The sequence below is a fragment of the Lemur catta genome, chromosome 14 (genome assembly GCF_020740605.2).
Source record: "Lemur catta isolate mLemCat1 chromosome 14, mLemCat1.pri, whole genome shotgun sequence".
Taxonomy (NCBI): Eukaryota; Metazoa; Chordata; class Mammalia; order Primates; family Lemuridae; genus Lemur; species Lemur catta.
Window position 1 is genome coordinate 9,297,371 of NC_059141.1, and position 18,380 is coordinate 9,315,750.

Genomic DNA, 18,380 nt, shown 5'->3' on the forward strand with positions numbered 1-18,380 from the left:
ATTGAATTTGTAATTTATAATTAGATGAGAATCAACAGTGTTATAATGTTGTCATCCCATCCATAGCTCTTTTTTTATATACATCTTATTTTATGTCCTTTAATAGAGTTTCCAATTTTTCTTTATAAGGATCTTGAGACTTTCTTATTATGTTAATTCCTAGAAAATGGATAGGTTTATGAGGTTTGGGTTTTTTTGCTATTTTAATTGGTAGCTTATTTTCTTTTACATGCTATGAGTTATTTCTAGAGCAGAAGGTATTATTAATATTGATTTTGTACCTCCAAACCTTGCTGAACATTTAATTCTCTTATTAGTTTTAATGGTTTATTTACTCTCTTGGGTTTACTATGTAAATTCTCATACTATCTAAAATAATGACAATTTTGTCTTTTCAATTCTGTACTAGTTATGATTTAGGTTCAGCCTTATGTAACAGAGACCCAAAATAACAGTGGCTTAAAAAAGATAAGTTTATTTTTCTGTCATGTGAAAGTCAGGATGTAGGAAGTTTGAGTCTGATATGGTAGTTCTACAGTCATGGAGGGCACACAGTAGCCCACCTGCCTTAGGATGTGCCTTCATCCTCATGTTTGAAGATGTTGCTCCCGGCATCACACCCACAGTCCCTGCAACAGGATAAACAAAGAAAACCTCATAAGTTGCATACACAGCTTTTACATACAACCTGCTAGCTAAAATTTAACTTTGAAAAAATCATCTATTAGTTATTTATTTTACTTTACTATTTCATTCATTTCTGCTTTCATCCTTACTTTTCTTTTTTCAAATTAACTCTAGTTTTCTGTTTCCTAGTTTCCTGCTTTGAAAGCTGAGTCCATTTATTTTTCTGTCTTTCCTGGTTCTAGTTATATTCAACACTATAAACTCCCCTCGTAGTGTTGAGTTTCAGTTGCATCACACAAATGTCACCACGTGCCACTTTGATTATCATCAATCCTAAGAATTTTGTCGTTTCCCCTTGTCTCCTGGTACTCCTGACCTCATGTAATCCCCTCCCCCTAGAGTGAGGACTGGTCCTAGAGACTTGTTTCTAAAACATGACAAAGGAAGGGAGCTGTCAATTCCCAGATGAGGTTGCAAAAGCTATGCTCCTCTTACTGGCACGTCGTCTCCTACTCGCTCTGATGGAGCAAGCTGCCACAGTCCAACAGCCTGTGAGGTTCTCTGCAATTCCAGATGCCCCTGCCCTGGACCCAACACTCCCCTTTCTCCAAAGAGTTTAGGATCAGTTGCTGAGTGAGGCTTTGAGTGCTGTCACCCTCCCTGTCTCATCTCAGGCAGGGCTGAGATCAGAAGTTGTTGGCTTCCTTGATGAGAAGATAAATTCTAAATAGCCTGTAACAGAGATCTACTTTTCTTGCAAGAAATCGCACAATTGTTTGTTGCCTATAAATCAACTTAATTTCAATTTTGAGCCTCTCCTGTGGTCAGGCTGGTGGGAGACTACATGCCCTTTTCTTATTTCCATTAGGTGATATATTCACATGGCTCAGAAATAAAAAATATATAAAAGGTGATACTGCGAAAATCTCCTTCCTACTCTCATATATAACCACTAATATTGGCTTCTTATGCATTTTCTAAAGTTGCATTATAAACATACAAGCAAACATAAGGATGTATTATATATGCATATTTCTCTCTCTCTCTGCCCCGTTTTCCGCAAAGGACAGCACACTATACAAACTACTCAGCATTTTGCCTTTGTTATTTCACTGTAAATGTCTGGTAGATGTGCTCAACAAAGAGGTTGATCATTCTTTACAGCTATCCAGTACCCTGTGGTGCAGAGGACTGTAATTTATCTAACCATCTCCCGGGGATAGACATGTGTGTTGTTTACAATCTTCTGCCATTACAAACAATGCTGCACTGAATAATGCTGAGAGTTTAGACAATGGGGGGAAATGTAAAAAAACGGCTGAGGCATCTCACTATGCATATCCCAGTAATGTCTTTCCCCTGCTGCTGTTTCTTCCTGCTGCATTTTTATTTTCCTGGAAGCCAAATGTTGGTGCTTTATTGCAATTTGCACATTTTTCAGGGTCATGTTAGCCATTGGAATTACACAATAAAATAGAAAAATGTACGTTTGTGGAAGTCTTGAAAGTTAACAATAACGACAACAAATCTCCCACCCAGCCAGTGCCTCCTCCAGCCCCGGTGCTGAGACAGCAGGCAGGGGCGGGTTTCGCAAGCTCAGCACACAGTGACACAAGCAGAGGCAGACAACTCCCTCCTGTCACAGCAGCCTAAGAAGCACACGGTGTGCCGGCCAGGCCACTCTTCACCAGAGCTACTGACACCATGGGATTTTTTTCCCTCGGTGCTCTATTGCTCTCACATATATACCCAAGAGAACTGAAAGCAGGAACTCCAAGAGATATTTGTCATTCCACGTTCATAACAGCATTATGCACAATAGCCAAGGGGTGGAGGTGACCCAAATGTCCACTGACCAATGAACGAATAGACAAAAAGTAGTGTATACACACAGTGGAATATTATTCAGCTTTAGAAAGAAGGCGAATCCTGGCACATGCTGTACATGAATCTACCCCAAGGACATCATGCTAAGTGAAATAAGCCAGTCACCAAAGGAAAAATGCTTGCTATATGATCCCACTTACATGAGGTACCTACAGTCATCAAATTCATAGCGACAGAAAGTACAATGGTGGTTGCCAGGTGCTGGGGGACGGGGAGAGGGGAGTTACTGTCTAATGGGTACAGAGTTTCAGCTTTGCAAGATGAAAAGAGTTATGGAGATGGATAGTGGTGATGGTTGCGCAACTATCAGCATGTTCTTAATGACACTGAACACTTAAAAATGGTTAAGAGAGTAAATTTTATGTTACATGTATTTTTCCACAATTAAAAAAAAAATTTAAGCTGGGAGACCAAGGCGGGACGATCACTTGAGCTCAGGAGTTCGAGACCACCCTGAGCAAGAGCAAGACCTTGTTTCTACCAAAAATAGAAAAACTTAGCCAGGCGTGGCGGTGCACACCTGCAGTCTCAGCTACTCGGGAGGCTGAGGGAGGAGGATCACTTGAGCCCAGGAGTTTGAGGTTGCTGTTAGCTATGATGATGCCACTGCACTCTACCCAAGGTGACAGAGTGAGACTGTTTAAAAAAAAAAAAAAATTTTAAGAGCATTAAAAAAACAAATATTGCAGCCCCTTGGTTGACGTCAGTCTTTCTGTAGAAGCAGCTGTATGCAGTGCCTTTCTGATCAAATCGTTTCTCCGTGATCCATTTCTCCACAATCAGTGAAGAGAGGTGCACAGAAAAGATCTCATCATGAGGATGATACCGGTAAAAATGCAAGTTCATGCTAATCAAGGCCTCACTGAGCAAGGCACTAAGCTGAGCTCCTTACTTCATCTCATCTAATCCTCATTAAAGCTCTGCAAGGTCAACATCATCTGCACTTTACAGATGAGAAAACTGATGTTCAACAAACTCAAGCAAACAGCTGAAAACCATTAGTACTAATCGGTGCGAGGAGTAAGGCAGACGGACGTGCAATACATGAGAAGGAATCAATACTTGCTTAGTGCTAACAATAACCAATTTGAAATTGTTTTTTAAGAAATCCCATTCACAACAACAACCAAAAGTACAAAATACCAGAAAAGGTTTGTAAAAATCTACTAAAGAACTATTAATATGCGTAGGAAAGGGATTAGGACAAGAGAGTACGAAAGTTCACTTTTAATCTGGTATATCTCCATATGGTTTGAATTTTTATAACAATCATTTTTGTAACAACAAAAAAACTTAATATAAAAGTGAGGTTAAGAAAATTGTCCAGCGTCAAGATTAGAAAGCAAATCGGTCTAAATCCAAAGGCCTTTATGTTCTGCCATCCTTAGAACCCACCCAGGACACTGGCTGATGCCAGGTTTTACCTAGAGAGGACAGGCATATCGAAAGGACATTCTGGATTATAAGGCCAAAAGGAAAAGAGATGTGATTGGATTGTAGCTTCAACAGGGAGACATTGTATGTGGGAGGTGGGGGTGGGAGGATGGGAGGGTTCTGTTTTTGTGAGATTTTTTGCTTTGTTTTTGTGTGTTTGTTTTCTAAGGAGCATCATCAAAATGAAAACACAAAATCCAGATTGCCTGTGGGGGCTCAGTGGTCCACTGCCATGCAGTGCTCAGACTCCAGTGTGAACGATGTCACTCTAAAGGGTTCCCTGATTTAGGAACGTTCCATCCCAGGGCCACTGTGTGAGGCCCGGGACAAGGCTAGTGGGACCTTGTTCTATGCAGATGGCCCCCTGGGCCACAGCTCCCAGGAGAGCAGTCCAATGTCTCCAGCGCCTTGTTCCATGTCACTGCCCCCAAGGACTGGCTTGGATCCAGCTGTCCCCCTGCACAGATCCCCTCACTGATACTGTCCACCTTCACCCCTGGGCACAACTCCTGCTTTCCCTTGGCACTGAGGAACTTTGGACCTACCCCGTGACAGGCCCAACTCCAGGAACTCCAGCCAGGTCAGGGCTCTGGGACTTTCTTGAGAGAGGGGTCCAGGCAGTTTCCTGAGGGTGGTCCAGAAAAATTCCATCGCTCACCTCTCTGGGGGAGTGCATTCCCCTGGGAGGATCCTCTCATTTACTCCTAGTATCTCCCCAAATCCTCAGCTGTTCACAGGCCCCAGAGCAATCCACAGCCCAGAACTCCCAGAAAATGATGCTTAACCACGTGCACTGACTTCAGTCAGTCCCTCTCCCTCTCCCTCCCCGTGTGCTGTTCTTCCTGTTCCCCACCCAGACTTCTGGCCCAGCAGGCATGCGCATCTCTTGCATAAATTCATTTTTTGTACAGCAAACCCCTCCCTACAGTCGAGTTTCTCTAACAATATAATAACAAACATTTGTAAAGCACTCTCGCTCGCATACCTTGCTCCACTTGGCCCTTTCGCATGATCTGCCCGGGCGAGCAATCGACACAGTAACACTGATAATAATGCCCAGCATTCCTGAGTGCTGACTGTGTTCCAGATAATGTGCTAATAATAAGCATTTTATTTAATCCTCAAACCACCCTCTGAAGTTATTATTTTACAAGTGATGACACTGATGCTCAGAGATGTTAAATAACTTTCCCAAGGTCACACAGCTAGTAAGTGATGCAGCTGCAATTCAAAGACAGGTGTAAAAGACTTTGAAGTTCTTTCTGTTACATCTTGGCTCAGAGAGACACGGTGAAAGAAATTACAAATGCCAATGCATGGTGAAGGGGGAAATAGGAAAACTATAAAAATCAAAAATGAATTCAGAAGCACATAAATCTAGGCAAATGACCCTACTCTCCTCCCTGGAACTAAGTAAGTCCCTGCATTACAATGATTGATGGCATTTACTCAGCATCAATGCAGTGCCAAACCTAAGGGCTTCATGTACGATTTTTCTTACTAGATGTGTGATCTTAATCAAGTCTCCTGACCTCCCCTACTCCCAATTTTGTCCTGTAAAATGAGACGACAATGCCTCCTCTTAGGGCTGCCGAGACGAAGCACGAGTAGCACTCAGCACAGGGTGGAGCAGCAATCAAGACTGTTGCAACAACTATGATTATGGTCAAGGTCAGACACCCCTTCCTAGCAGCGGGGCGGCCTTCCCAGAGGCACCTGCCCGCCCTCGCCGCTGCCTCTCCTCCCCAGCACTGGCCACCCCCAGCCATCACCAACCATCACCAGCAAAGCGGCAGGGGCCACGCTTAAGGCATGTGGGGTGGAAGACCAAACAGGCAAAAATCATTTAAATGAAATTCCTTTCCATTTTTTTTTTAACTTGAGCCTCTCCAAAAATATTAAAAGGGATCCAGTCCATAAACTTCAGTGATATTTCTCATATCCCCCTTTCTCACCACCCCCTTTCCTCCACAGCCCCTCAGGAAACGCCTCCTCCTAAGGCTCTTGCTTGGCCCCAGCCCTTTGAGCTTTCTTTCTCTCCCGCCCCAAACCCAACCGAACAGAAAACCCTCTGGCCTCTGCCTCCAAACGGGGTCCCAAATCCAGCCAGTCCTGACCCTCCCTGTTCCCACGGAGGTCCAGGGGGCACCCGCTCTCAGCCAGACCCCAGCAGAGCCCCCCAACCCTGGCTCTGGAGTGGATGCCGGGATACAACACCCAGTCCACCCTTCACACCGAGGCACTCACTTCCCCAGCTGCCAGAAGTGCCACCTGCTGATGGCTCTCAGACGAGTCCCTCCCAGGAATTGTCCTCAAAGAAGGCTGCCTGGCCTTCTCTCACAATAATTCCATCTCATCACATAAATGAATTCTGGGTCATCTCCCTTATAGCAGAAGCCTACCTTGTAAGTGAAGATGGCCACCAATTTAAGTGCCCAAATTTACTTATATTAAAATCATATTTCTGCCTAGCAAAAAAAAAAAAGAAAGAAAGAAAGAAATGATGCCCTTGGCCCAAAGTAAAGCCTTCTCCATGTGAACCTAAAGACTGAATGAGAACCTAAAGACTGAATGAGACCACGGCGATGGCAACAGCTTCGTCCAGTGTCTGGCACACACTGAGTGCTTTATGAAAGGCAGATTTAGCTATTTGTTTTTAATTTCTTATGATGCTCCTCAGTGCTAACCCAGGGAGAGACAAAGTATCAGACAGGTTGATGCCAAGGGCAGTTGGGTTTAGTCTTTGATATTAGGTGAAATTTATTTTATTTTCCAATTTTCTATAATATATTATTAGTTATATAATTACAATTCAAATTGTATAAATATGTATTTACCTAAGAAGGAATACAATGAGGGTGCAATAAATTGGAGTAAAATACCTAGTATATTAGATGTAAATAATTACAGAAAATATATATGAATTCATATGAACATGTAAAAAATTCTTATGAATACAGGAAAAAAAACTCATTAACCAAGAAGTAACAGTAGTATTCAGGTTAACACACACTTGAGTCAGGAATAAAAGATTCCACTAATGGAAATTATTATGAAAGAATTTTCTAATAGAGAAAATGATACATTTTATGCATCGATTTTTTTTAAAGGCAGAAATAGGAAACAAATTTAAATTGGGTCAGAGTAATTAACTTTTATTATAAAGAGAAAATCCTTTACCCAATCTAGGTGATTTATTTGATCCTATCAGGGTCTGACTTCTCTAGCTCTTTGGAAACTTTTTAAACTTAATGTTCACTTCTTCCTTTGAAGGGTGAGGTACACCAACTCTAGTACATACTTAAAGAGATTAATTTTTAAGCTCTCTCCTCTGATATAAAATGTACACCATGTCCTCTCCTTTCATATTCAGTTCCCACTGGAGCAAACCAGGCATAAAACGTTTGAAGGAGCTTCAGCTATTATTAAGGGAGAAATATTATATGTGGCTGCAGATCAGCTGAAGAAATGGGTCAGAGGGATTTAAAAATAAGCCCATCCATTAATTGTTTTCTATATGTCAAACACTCTACCATCCATGAGCTCATTTAAATTTCATAACAACCCTAAGTAAGTACTGCTGCAATCCTTCTTATACATTTTAGGGCACTAAACCTTCGAGAAGTGAGGTAGCTAGTCCAAGATTACATGAGTAAGTAACAGTGGAACAAGGACTTGAACAAACACAGACTTGTTTGAAGCCCATGCTCTTCCCCACTATCCTACACCCCATCCAACCCCTCAGTGATGCGACACAGGGGGAGATCTGCTGGGCAGATAACTAGGCATCGGCACTGTTTCTCGCCCGAACTGCAGCACACCCACTAACGACATGCATTTGCCTACTGCCTCATGGATGTGTCCTTGATAGCCCCTGGTCTGTTTCATATGTCTTCATACAATTTCATATATTGTGATAGCTTAATTTAAATATAATATTAAACATGTATACTGCCCAAACTCATTTCACTTGAACTGAAGCTGAAAGAAGTACTAAACGAAGAGCCTGCATTATTTTACAAGCTCCCGCTAGTGGTAGCAACGATGTGAAGTTATTTTCAGTGTTCTGTGCGGCCAATACATCTGGGAAAATCTGCAATAGAGTTAACCTTTTAAAGCAGGAAAAAATATTATCAGAGAGAAAAGAGGGCAGAATTTAGGAAGAAAAAAAGTGTTTTCTTGATCTTTATCCCAAAATGAGTTTAGAGGAGAGCAATCAGGGCATGCAGAAGCTATCTAAAAGTGCTATGTGAGAGCCCCAGTGACTTGCATGAAGACAGGCAAACAAGCACCACCAACCGCTGCTCCAACCGGAGCCATGGCTCCTCACCCTCCTTTCCAATGACTGCACCTCCTCCCAGCTGGCACACCCCGCTCCCCTGCAGACATCTCAGAGGCCTCTGTGAGCAGACTCTAAGCCTCGCCCTGGCAGCACTCAACCCTAAGAAACCTGGCCAAAGCACTACCCAGAGAGGACAGGAAATGGCAGTGACCTGGAATGAAGACCTGGGTCTTCCCCAGACCCGAGTACTCATGGTAAAAGAACAGTAAAAGTAGTAATAATGAGCTAACATTTTGTGTGCCTGCTGTGTGCTGAGTGCTGTTATACGTATTTTACTCACGTTTTCATTTAATCCTCACAACTCCTCTATGAGGTTGAGGAATTTCAAGATAGTGGAAACTGAGCAAAAACAAAACAAAAAGCGCTTTTCTAAGAAGTTGGGGGGGAAATGTTGCACAAGGATTCACAGCTAAGAGGCAGAGCTTTGGACACAAATAAAGGACACTAGAGCTCTTTATTATGCTATTAAGTTTTTGGTAAGCTCGATTTAGAGGTGAAATACCAGGACAAGACTGATAACCTGTTGAAAGGATTATAGGAATATCAAGACAAGTCAGCTGCAACCCATCCTGTGCATTGCAGGGAGATGGTCAACAGCAGGAACACAGTGTCAGCACCTCAGCTCATAAAGGAACTGAACTCTATCAACTCCCCTCAGAGGACCCAGCCCTGGGGAACTGACTCATACTAAGCCAGAATGACAATTTATTAAGTTACAATGGGAACTAGAACTTGGCAGAAAACCAAAACAGTCGCTGCAGTTTAATTTACCTTCTTCCCAGATGGCAAAATTCACATGGGCAACCAAGTTACCACCAGAAAGTTGGTTGTCAACACTAAAGGCACAGCACTAAGATACTCTGACATACCTCAAGTCACAAAAACCTGAAACAATGGTAATACAAATACCAAGACCAATCATCCCGGATTTCCTGGGATAATCCTGTCTCCAGCACTTCTCTCACAGTCAGATCAAATGTCTTGAGTTACTGTTTCAAATAATCATCTCTGCCAAGACAGTAGTATTTACTCTTTCTCATTTTCAAGGCTCTATATAGATCGTATCTTTCCAATAACATACTTACCTCAGAAATCACGATAATCTGTGGTTTCCTTATAATCATACTGGTTTTGAGAAAACACCCTTATCTGGTTGGATTCAAGAAGCACACGTGTCCATCAGACTTGGGAAGCAGTTTCTTCTCGTTATATACCAATTCCAGACCAGTCCAGAACAGATCAGGCCTGGATCATCCTCATCAGTATTATGACGACCACTTTACCTTCAATTTCAGACGCTGATGCATTTTTTTGTGCCAAACTCTACACATCAAACACTTTCTGAATGTCTAGAGACTGGACTTTGCTCATCTGGGGAAAACAAGGGCATTAATCCAGACCTGGGGATGGGATGGGAGGTTCCCAGGGCATGAGATACTCCTGAGGAAGGTCAAGCTTCACTCAGTAGCTATACTCTCACCTGGTTTATAGACTTAAATCTGGCAAAAGTTTTCATTAGAGAAAGGGTTCTGTTGCTTTTTAAAAGTTTGCTAACCACTGATCTGGACTGGTCTTCCACGCATTAAATTAAATCTGGACTGGTCTTCCAAGTACTAAGCTTTTGATTTTAAAAATTCACTTCTTCAACAAATATTTGGAAAGTGCCTTACTATGTGGCAAGACTGTGCTAGGCACAGTGGTTACAATAATGAACAATATGTTAACAAATATAGACTGCCCACAGTGATATAGATATATGTGCATGGGCAGAGTCACCAAAAAAATTCTATTTTGTTTCCTCAAGTATTAAAACGAAAAGGCAAGATTCCCGACACTCTGCTGCCACACATTTCTGCAGACACTAGCCCAAGGATCCCTTCTCCTCTGCCCATTACTCAGAAGCCACAGGCTGAATGATACAATCAAAACCGGTTGTAAGCTGAAAAATCAAATTGGATTTTATTAAAGTATACATAAATTACCTTCATTTTTCTTTATTTCATCAGCATTGTGAAGTGAAGTGAAAATTAAGTAAAAAGCAGTAGTCATGGTACAGAGAAATGAAGGCTGAAAGGGAATCAGGGAAACCATAGTCCAGTCCAGATCTGCCACTGACCAGTGTGGGAAAGGCATTAGTGTCTTGTCCTCAGCTATAGAATGAGGTGACTGAAGTACATGTTGTCTGGGGTCAACTACAGCTCTAAAATTTTGCTGTTCTAATTCTATTATTAGGAGTAAATGCTGAGGTTATGAATTAACTATTTAGTGGGTACTAACAGTGAAAAGGGAATAAACACTGAACTCATAGGAATACTTTTAAGAAAGACAAGAGAAATACAGAAGTTTGCTTCTTAAAAAATGCATTGATGTTACTTCTTTATTCACACTAATTAGAATACATACACAAAAAATGTGTATCATGTCACTTTCAAAAAATTCCATGTTCCATGAGAACTATGTAAACAATGTAAAATGTTTCTACTATATAACAAAAGAAGAAAATCAGCATTCTCATGTAGTATTAGGAAAATATTTAGATAATTTGAATTTATAGTAAAACAAAGTGAAATATTACAGAGCGATCTTTTCATAAAGTAGCCTTACAGCCTAGAATCAATACATTTCCTATTTTCAAACACTTTGGTATATAAGTGAAATTAATACAAACCAAAACAAAAAAAAAAGGGAAAAACTCTACTTTGGTTCTCACATTAATTGGAACTTCAGCAACAAGGCAATTACACAGCTACCTTGGATGAGAAAATGAAAAATCTCCCATTTGCTCCCCTCTCCTACTGGAGATGGACATGGCAGGAGAGCTTTTTGTAGGACTTTTGTAAAATAAGGTGCATTTCACTTCCTTCCAGAAGGAGCCTTTCAGCAATAGTTTAAAGGCTTTATAAAATCTCAGATTCGGCCTGAAATATAAGTGATCTTGATTACTTCCTCTTAACAAATACAAATGACCCTGCATTAAGGCAGCTCAGAACTACAATTCACATTTAAAGTAGAACATAAATTTCTTAAAAATCATATTATTATAGTTTCTCAAGGAGGCCACACTTGAATAAAAAGAACATATTGCATTAACAAAAAGAAAAATGCAAGTTTAATAGCCCATTGACAATAGTTTTTTAAGAAACAGAAATAACCATTTGCATGCTACAAATATTTCTTCATTGATATTACACATAACTTTAACAACTATACGACTAAACTGATCTGAGGAATTTTTCACTGCATCATTTTTATAATTAATTTTTCATCTATATTGTCCAAATGTGGTACTGATTTTTTTCATTGTCTTTTGGTTCTGTGTATTGTCTTAAATGAATCCCTACATCTGAGAATTATTTCTGAGCAACTGTCAATGAATCACTTTTCTGTCATCCATCACAGGAGCACACTGGGAACATCTTCTTAGGATTTTCCCAGCAATGTAAGTCATACTGGAACTTTCTGTGAAGACAAGAAAGTCTTAAAAAGAAAAAAAAGAATACTCAGTAAACTTTACAAAGTTGCAGTCATAATACAATAATGCATTGCTGTCCCTTTCTGAAGTAACAGAACACAAAGTTAAGTGCTCAACTTTACTAAACAAATACTGCCAGTCAGGCCCGGCGGCTCATGCCTGTGATCCTAGCACTCTGGGAGGTGGAAGTGGGAGGACTGCTTGAGCTCAGGAGCTCAAGACCAGCCTGAGCAAGAGCGAGACCCTACCTCTACTAAAAATAGAAAAATTAGCCGGGTGTGGCGGCACACACCTGTAAGTCCTCAGTTAGGAGGCTGAGACAAGAGGACTGCTTGAGCCCAGGAGTTTGAGGTTGCAGTGAGCTACAATTATGCCCCTGCACTCTACCTAGGGTGACAAAGTGAGACTCTGTCTCCAAAACAAAACAAAACAAGACAAAACAAAAACTGCCAACTGCCTCCAAGGAACACAGCCTATGAGCACAAGTCCTCAGGCCTTCCAAAGGGATGAGACTGCGCACGGAGCATTCAGTAATATTAAGTACCATGATAATCTTCATAACAAAGTGAGTATAGGAAGTAAAAGAAAATTTAAAGTTAGTTATCTGTCAGTTAATTTCAAGCTTTTTAAACAAAAATTCTAAAAAGGACTTTTTGGACTTTTGGACATAAACATAAAACAACTACTCAGCAAAACTAATGCTTGAATGAACCACACAGAGAAGGATTAATATTTTAAATGAATTATTTTATGGTATTAGTACAGTATTAGGAACCCAAATTCTTGCCTAAATTTTTCAGCCAAGTATAAGAAAAAAATAAAACAATTACAGTGAACAAATTATTAGTATATGTGAAATAAAAGGTTCTGAGTTTTTCACATCAGGCAATAGCAAAATCCTAGTATTACTATTATTTATGTTTTGTTTGTTTTGCTTTGTTTTGTTAGGGAAGAAAGTGACAGGGGCACTTAATTTCAGAATTCATTTGGGATAATGAGAATTTGTATTGCCAGATATTAAAAAGTATAAAGTTACAATTACTAAAACACCATATTTCACCCAGTCTAAGACACCATCACTTGTAAGATACTGCATTGTTTCATGTACCATGAACAACAAAGATGCACAGGAAAGGGAGTCTCAAAGGAGACAGAGACCCTCACAAAAAGTGGGACATCAAATGGCTACAGCCTTGAGGAAGGGTAAAAGAAAACCATCCACCATGCAGAAGAGATGGCAAAGAAGCTACACACCTCTTCCTTGACAATGGCAAGAAAGAAAAATAATTCCTTGATGTTTGAACTCGTATTCCTACCCTACCCCAACTGCAAATTTTGTACGCTCAATTCACACTACCAGCGCAGTCCAAGAAAATCTCAAGCAGGGAAATTAGCTTAAGCAGACTCAGTTTGGTCAGCCCCGCCCACTCCCCCCTCCCAGTGACTGGCAGAAGAAAATACATGTCGTTTCATCCAGGCAACAGCGGATTTTAAGATGCACTGCAAATTTGAAGATGATAAAATGTAAAAAATATGGGACTTAAAATCAATGAAATATAATAGATAAATATGAGAAAGCCTGGAAAATAAATATTAGGCATATGATAAAAATGTCAAAAAATAGCAAAATATTTGGCATATGATAAAAACATAAAACCAATGACAAAAGGGTACATTATTCAATATATGTCACAAGCAAAAAGGACTACATAAGAAACAGTTAAATTCCTCTCCATACCATATTCTTCTAAATTACAGTCAAATTAAAAAACCTTTAAGAACTAAAAGAAAATAAATGTAAATATCTAAAAAATAATTAATCTTAAAAGACTGGTCTACATATTTTTAAAATATGCTTCCTCCCCTCAAAAAAATCCAAAGCATATGCAAAAATAAAAGGCTAATGTCAAACTGGAAAAAAAACTGCAATGACAAAGGTTAATATCCTTATATACAATAATTACAAATCAATAAGAAACAAAAGTACCCTACCCTACACCTCCAGAAGAATGCTCAAAGGTCAAGAACAGTCAATTGACAAAAATACAATTAGCCAGTTAAAATACACCAAAAGTGCCTGACTTCACTAGTCATAGAAATGTAAATAAAAACGATGAAAGAAACAATTTCTGGCTATCAAACTGGCAAAATTTTAAGAAACAGTAAAACTCACTGTTGGCAAGGGTGTTAAGAATCCTAGCACTTATATACTGATGGTAGATACGAAAACTGGGCAACCTTTCTAGAATGCAGTTAACTTAGCAAAAAGCAGGAATGAAAAAGCCTTTCAAAATGTGCAATATTCTTAGAGCTAACAATGCCTCTACTAGGAATTTATCCCAAGCAAACAGTCAAAGATGGGCAAAAAGTAGGTCAGTTATTCATAATGGTGAAAATCCGGAAAATCACCTAATACACGAGGGATAAATTAAGTATTTTAATAAATAAAATGACTATAAAATGGAATGCAATGCAACTATTAAAATATGCATCACTGAAACACTGTTCATACTAATAAAAGATTGGAATAACCTAAATGGCCATCAGTAGGGGACTGGTTAAGCAAATTATGGTGTAATAGTCCATGGAATACATCAGAAAGAATGAGGCAGCTCTTAAGTTCTGATACATGTTCTTCTCTCAGCCTGAAATAATCTTCCCCAGATCGCCACCTGCTCACACGACACTGCCAGTAAGGCAGCCATCTCACATGACTGCAACTTGCTCCCATCGCAAACGCTCTCCTCTCCTCCTCAGCCTTCTGCTCTGCATTTCCCTCTGGCACATACTTGCTTCTGTACTGTCTGCCTTCCTCAGAGGAAGTAAGATCCTGGAGGGCAGAGACTTTGGTCCACTGCTGTGAACCCAGCACCTAAAACAATACCCGGCACTTAGGTAAGGCATTCACCATCATGAAATACTGGATCAATGGATGGATACGGAACAATCCTTAAATGGAATAAACCAGCTACAAAATAGCAAACAATACAAAACATACAGACTTAGAAGATCACAGGTGCCTTCTGCTGCTGCTTGTTTTTTCTGTATTTTCTCGGGTTCCTATATGAGGCACTCTCACTTTATTGCTCTTCAGTACACAATGCGTTTGTTTCAGACTGCAGCAGCACCCCACGGTCCTGTCACACAGCCGCGGCCTGCACTGCCCCAGCAACCCCACTCCAAGGCTCCATTCTCTGGCCACAGGCTCCCATCCTAACCCTCGCATCACTGACTGGGGGACTCCCGCCCCTGCAATTCCCCAACCTCACCCTACTGCCGTCACTTACTTTTCTTCACTCTCTATCACCCCTTAGCTCTCTTGCCTTTTTCTTCCCATCTCATTCACCTAGCAAAACCCTAGCTCTGGTAAACTCAAATATCTGCTTACTCTGAACCTCACCTAAGAGTGGAACATGGCCAGAGAAAAGTCAAGCAACTGCTCTAACTCAACTCACTTCAAACTTATGACCAAAACAGCAAATAGGCATTCGAGCCGGCAACACAATCCTTCTACACTGTGCTAACAAATTCCCTTTCCCTGCACTTGAGTATCATTCTGCTCCTCGCTCTCCTCAATCTCCCACTAGCCCTCCACTGGTGACCTTACTCTCAATGGATAACCTTCCTGCACACTTCAGAGAGAAAACTAAAGAAACAGAGAACCCTTCCCCTTCCTACCACTGATTCTACCACCCATCTGTATCCACATCCTTTGCCTTCCTCCAGAACAATGAAGGACACTTCCTCACTCCTCTTCCTTTTGTTCCCCTTATTTCTATTTATTTATTTAGAAACAGGGTCTCACTATATGCCCAGGCTGGCCTCGAACTCCTGCATTCAAGTGACCCTCCCTCCTCAGCCTCCCAAGTAGCTGGGACTGCAGGAACCACCACCCCTGGCTTCATGTTCCTCTTAAGGCTAAGCTCTCCAGCTAACCCCGGCCCCGGCCCCATGAGTGTGCAAAGAGTTCCTCTAACAATTATCCCCTTTCACTCCTGCCTTATCAAGTTCTCCCCCAAATATGGGCTCATTCTCACTGGCAAACATATATACCTTAGTATCATGAAATGCCCCCCTCTGCCTTATCTCTGTTATCTCTGATCCCTTACCTCTCCTCAACCACTCTGACTCCTGCCATGACATTACCACAGCTTTGGTCAAGATCACCAAAATGCTCTATGTCTTCCTGGAGCCAATGGCCAGTTCTTTGTCCCCCTCTTGCTTCACCCCTCAGCAGCATCTGCCATGGCTGGACACTCTTTCCCTGAAGCAATCTGCCCTCAGCTTCCCTGAGATCACCAAGTCCCTGGATTTTCTTTCACTTCACTGGCTCCTTCTCCCCCACATCCCTTCTCTTCTCCATCTACACACTCCTTCTAGATGATCTAAGCCAGTCTGTGGCTTCAAATGGCAAGTATATGCTGATGATTCTAAAGCTCTGAGCTTTAGACCAACATCAACTACTGACTTGACAAAACTACTCATTCGCCATCCCTCACACTCCCCAAAAAACCTCTTGTCCTACAAGCCTTCCCAGGAAAAGGTCACATCAAAATCCTAAGAGTCATATTTAACTCTTCTTTCTCTCACACCCCTCAATGACTTCATCAACAAGTCATAAAAAACTCTACCTCCAAAACAGACCTGCATTCCATCACCTCTCACCACCCCTACCACCAGAGCCCTAGCCAGAGTCGTCACTAGCCTCTTAACTGTAGGCCCTGCCTCTATCTTTGCCCCACTAACAGTGTATCCTCCACCCAGAACCCAGAGCATCTTTCTAAAGTACAAACCAAATCACATCACTCTTCTTAAAAGCCTCCAACATCATCACTACACTCAGGCCAGACCCCTCCTCCCCATGAGGTGCACCTACCCCTGACTCATCTCACTCCACTCTCCCCTTCATTTATTACCCTCCAGCCATCCTGGTCTGCATCCTGTCCCTCAGGCACCACACGTCTGTTCCCATCTCAGCACCCCTGCAGCTGCTCTCCCTTCTGCCGGGAGTGTTCCTTCCCCGTGCCACCTCCTTCTCACCACTCAAATTTCAACTCAAATGGCATCAACTCAGCAAGACCTTTCCTGGAAGCAACCCCAGTCGTTCCCACATGTTCCCATTTCATCTTCTCCACAGACGCTATCCATATTTGAAATTTACTTATGTATTAGACTACAAGTTTACTATCAATGTCATCCCAGTAGAATGAAAGTTCCTTGAGGGTGAGAACGAAATCTTATTTACTGCTTACCCCTAGCATGAAAACTGGTGCCTGACACATAGCAGGTATTGAATAAATATTTGTCAACCAACTGAATGACTATTTTATAATTGAAATAAATTTTGACATATAAATTTTGACATCATACTCAGTTTATTTTAACATTATAGTATCAGAAATGGTGATAACTGATAAAATAATATACAGTATGATTAAGAAATGGTTTCTTAGAGCTTTCACTTCCTCTGTTAACTAAGACTCCCTAAATACAGCATAAAAAACACTAAAGATGACCTCAATGTCATTAACAGAAACTAGCTAAATAAGATGGGATGTAGCCATACAGTGAATCGTATACAACCATTAAAGCGAATGCAAAAGACCTACATGTAGTAATATGGAACGCTGTGCAAGCCATCTGCCTTACTGAAAACATCAAGTTGCAAAACAATACAATGAATGAAATATCTTTGTTTTAAAGGATTTTAAAATGCATGCATATTTGCTTGGACATGCAAAGAAAAATTTCTTTTAAGGAAACTCTACTGAAATTGGTTATCTCTCTAAAATGAGAAGGTGGAGGCTGAAGGAATCTTCATTTATCATTTACCATTAGAAAACCAAAAACGCTAGGAACTACCTTTGATTTCAGTAATTTACAGCTCAAGATATTATATTTCACCCTTTCAATGGCTTTACAATTTCTAACTTTTTAAAGAACACATTACCTATTTTTTAAAGTGATGCATAATCTAGTAAAGAAAAATAAGTATCTGGTGTCTCAGGAGGACACTTAGGAATATAGAGCCTGGCAGACTTACAGGTTGGCTCATCCAGCACAGATTTAACCCTTTCTCTATTCCGTACCTCTAGAAAGATTGGGAATGCTTAAAACATCACTTTTGTAACCTTCCATACACACAGACTAGGGTGAAAGGCTGACATGTGACATGGGACACAGGCCTAGTCAATACATATGAATGAATTTTTAGAAATGCTTCTGCTTTGCTAATTAAAAGGGATAGATATGACCAATCTTACCCTCTCCCTGCCTTATTCATGTTGTGAATGTGAACATCATATCGGGAACTATGACAGAATCTTATAACCATAAGGCAGTAATAGCCAACATTCAAGTGGAAAGATGCAAGCAGTCTGGGTGTTTGCTGGTATCATTCAACAGAAAAACTCTTCCTGTTACAGAAGAAAAACAAACCTCTATTTGTTTAAAGTATTGTGAATTGGGTTCCGTCACCTAGGGCCAAAGGAATTCCTAGCTGATATTCCTGGGAATCTGTTTTAAAAAGAAAATAAAAGAACCTGAATTCTATGCAGTTTTAGAAAGATTATAACAAGTCAGAAATGTATATTGCAAACCAAGTCCCTTCCTAATGTC

General features: G+C 40.7%; 1 protein-coding gene across 5 annotated transcripts in view; it reads right to left on the minus strand.

Moving 5' to 3' along the window:
* Positions 1 to 455: 455 nt before the first annotated feature.
* The window catches only part of LOC123650228 (SEC23 interacting protein), a 51,906-nt gene continuing 33,981 nt past the window's right edge, over positions 456 to 18,380 (minus strand). For 2 of the 5 annotated variants that reach the window (XM_045568811.1, XM_045568816.1), the window contains exon 19: positions 10,634 to 11,767. The gene's annotated coding sequence lies outside the window, so the exon portion shown is untranslated. Of the gene's footprint in view, positions 630 to 10,633; positions 11,768 to 13,626; positions 18,279 to 18,380 lie in introns of those variants that run through there. The other 3 variants (XM_045568814.1, XM_045568813.1, XM_045568815.1) reach the window with 3 other exon arrangements.